The 3,742-nt window shown below is 35.2% G+C and overlaps 1 long non-coding RNA gene across 1 annotated transcript; it reads left to right on the plus strand.

Moving 5' to 3' along the window:
* The first annotated feature begins 1,125 nt into the window (after nucleotides 1-1,125).
* On the plus strand, nucleotides 1,126-2,930 carry LOC149772850 (uncharacterized). The gene is made up of 2 exons (XR_016417575.1): nucleotides 1,126-1,490; nucleotides 2,491-2,930. It is a non-coding gene; the product is annotated as an uncharacterized LOC149772850 (long non-coding RNA).
* The last annotated feature ends 812 nt before the right edge of the window (nucleotides 2,931-3,742 follow it).

Consider the following 3,742-nt stretch of genomic DNA (forward strand, 5'->3'; position numbering starts at 1 on the left):
ATACGTCTGTTCGGATCATCCTTAGAGTACCAACAACAGAATAGACCTCCCGTGTTCCGTAGCCTTCATTGTCTACCCGTTCAACACAAAATACATAATTTGTACACTATCATACATTTCGTTGAAATGCTTCAGTGCAATATACATATCTGACCTCACCCATGTGAATACACAATCTAGAAACTTACACTCATTTTCCGACATTCGTAGTCTCATAGTTACCACTGTTAAAAAGAAGCCATACCAACAAGGTTCTTTTTGCGTACCAGGGTCTAGCTACGTGTAACGAATTACCCTGGATCTTAGACACAAGGACACTGTGAACTCATTCAAAAATGCTCTTAAAACCAGCTTATTTTGACTTCAAGAACTGACTTAAAAAACTTAATAATGTTTAATTCCTGCATTATTGTCAGCATGGCTTTATTTTGCACTTTCAAGGTGTTTGCTTTTCTAATCTTGTCGTTGTTTATGCTTTTATATGCTATCTGATATTGTGAAGTGCTAAGAGATTCTAATGGTTTGGCGCTGTACTATGCCACTATTTTTTCTTATTATCATTATTGTAATTATTATTATTATTATTATTATTATTATTATTATTATTATTATTATTATTTTACTTGATGTGATGTAGTATACAATTTATGTTAGTACCTATCTACATCAATCAATGTGTCTATTACTCAAAGATGTATGTATGTATGTATGTATGTATGTATGTATGTATGTATGTATGTATGTATGTATGTATGTATAGGTGTATTGCATGTGTACATTTAAAGACGCAAATGAAAAGTATTCAGCGGAAAGACACCTTAAGGCAAAACAATATCTTGTTTGAAATACACAGTCCGACATAATGGCAATCTTGTATTTTCTGCCTAAATTTTAGTAGTGTCAATTTAAGTTGCCACTTCGTATTACGTGTATTCGTTTGAGCAAATGAATTTACATGAAGTTGGCAGAAAGTTATCATAATTAACAGGGGTAAATAAATCTCGATATTTTCATAACTTATTTTATTTGCAGGAGATCCGGGTTTGTGTGAATAATAAATAATTGGAGGTCCCATGGGGGAAAATACAAAGTTGTGCAATTACTCTTTTGAATGATTCTATTCAAACTTAGTCAGCTATCGATGGGAAATTGTTGCACCAGTTTAATATATCATAGTAAATAAATATATACAATCATATCCTATGAAATACATAAACGTGACACGGATATATACGATTCTTCGTTTTGTTAATTCAGCGCTAGCGTTCTCAAAGTAAGTACAGTTAAAAGCCAGGGTTCCCTACGAATGCGGCAAAACCTCATTAATATTGACACCAATTAGCACTGAAGGTCTGACGTCCAATGGAACTCTCTTTTTTTTTATCCAGGCTTGTGTATAAAATCTATCCACGGCCACGACCGTACCAAATAACTACAACAACATAAAAACATCAGCTTGTGACACCAGATTGAAGAGTCAAGGATATAAGGTATATGCCATTTTTGTTTAATTCTTTTTCGCTTTTCTGGACGTAATCGTCATTAGCATCATATATATCATCACCATTGTTATAACTATCATTAATTTATTTGTTTTTCCCATCTTCCTCAACAAGACATTTAAACACACACACACACACACACACACACACACACACACAGGTACCATGAAATACTGCCGTCGCTGTTCAAATGGATTAGTTTAGTGCCAGTGCTTGAGATTTGTGATAGGAGACTGAGCAATAAAAAGACAGCGAGGTAAAAATGTCATTTCGTACAATGCAAGTAGTGCTTAGTGCGCTATATTTTCAGGACTTTTTGGCGTGAAATAATGTTGGCCCCAAATAGACTGGAAGCTGAGTCATTTCTATTCACACAACTACAAGTATATAATGTTTGCGACGTTTAAATTAATGTAGACAAAAACTCAACCAGCTCCCCGCTCTCACAAAAATGCAAAGAAAAAAGCGAGCAAGCTATTCAGAGCTTTTCTTGTATTTATAATTTAAATTCGAAAGTAGCAATGTTTGTGGTCGTTTTATTGGTGTGTATCCACTTGCTGTTTGGGAGCCAAATAGGGCAATTATTATTCAGGATATGGACTCGGTTAGCCGGTATTATTGTATTTTCAAAACAATTTGATACGTTTTTAAAGGCTGGTTTTCATTCTGGGCATATTACCATATGGCAAAACCCACTAAAGAGTAGGAAGTTGATAAATTAGCTTTCGAGAAATATTCTATATTGATTTACACGATTGATAAATGATTCAAATGCTGTTCTTAGCATGTGGAATCAAACCAGTTCTAAATCTCGTTTGCATCAGGCCACGTTCGTACTTGAATATCTATCCTTCAAGGTCCTTTGTACCAAATTAGTGTAGACATAATCATGTATTAAATACCCTGATGCATTTATAGGCAATCTTTCTCTCGTCATACGGATGATTCATTGCGATGAGTTTGACTGTCTATTCCAATCCATTTGCAGATGACCTCTCATAGATTCCTTGTGACATTGATGGTGATAACCATGCTTTTGATATGCATCCCAGAACCGTCCCATGGAGCAGACTGTTACAGTATAGGGTGGGGCGGCTGTACCGGAAGATGCGCGAAATCGGGAGAATACTGCAGTAACTTTGGACGTCGTCCAAATAACAGATGTAGATGTGTGAGGTCACGATGATTATACCACAGGAATGTTAAAAAGATGGCGATGTCAGCGGACATTTAGCTTGACAGTTTATCGACGTGCATCACAGATGAAAAACATTTAAGTTAGCCCATTTTTATATTGTAAATGCGATTCTGTGAAGAATGTTTCCTCAAAATATTCTGCATCAAGTCTGCATCAATATGTTATGCCATTGCCTTGTACTGAAGAAGCGGTTCGTTCATCGATTTACCAAATAAAACGTTAAGAAGTTATAGTTATATGTATAGTGTATGTTGTGTAAGAACATCAGTTACCAAAAGGTCTACAAATTCATCCAACCGTCCGTCCATATGTACGTACGTATAGTGGAATGTTACTGACCCCAGTCCCCATCATTATTATAACCAGAAATGTTAAACTTTGGTAAATGATAATTATGTGAGTTATATAATATTCCTTCAGGATTCACTTTACAAGCTCAGCCCTAGGGGCTGGGGTACGAGGATATAAATCCAACACAGCCGGATCGTTATAACAATAGCTGAAGGGCATTAAAATAATTTCTTCATTTTTCATAGGAAAACATTGGTAGCTTTTAATAGTCTATGAAAGGGGTTCCCTACGTTACATAGACAAAGCATACCTATTGAAATCCCCAGCTGATGTAGTAATACTCATGCAGTAGAAGGGAATGAGAACGTCAATTACAATCTGATAACTTAAGAACATATATGTTTCCCTGAGCCTGGGACGTAGTTTCTCGGCCACATTGATATATATATATATATATATATATATATATATATATATATATAAATGTTTTCTGACCCTAGGGGCTAAGCCACCTTAGTCATACAATATTTTGCAAATATAGTTGAGATCACTGACATATATTATCGATATATACGAATTTCTACATATTTATGGGATTTGAAAGGTAACACCAAATAGACGGAAAAAAGTACGCCTGAAAGTACGCAGAAAACACTAGATTGTGTGGAAAGACAAACATTTAAAACTGATGCTTTTCATTTGCATGGAAAAGAAATGCAAAAGCATCATTCATCATGAGGTAAATTGACAG

The sequence above is a fragment of the Sinohyriopsis cumingii genome, unplaced genomic scaffold (genome assembly GCF_028554795.1).
Source record: "Sinohyriopsis cumingii isolate HCF-2022 unplaced genomic scaffold, ASM2855479v2 utg001101l, whole genome shotgun sequence".
NCBI lineage: Eukaryota > Metazoa > Mollusca > Bivalvia > Unionida > Unionidae > Sinohyriopsis > Sinohyriopsis cumingii.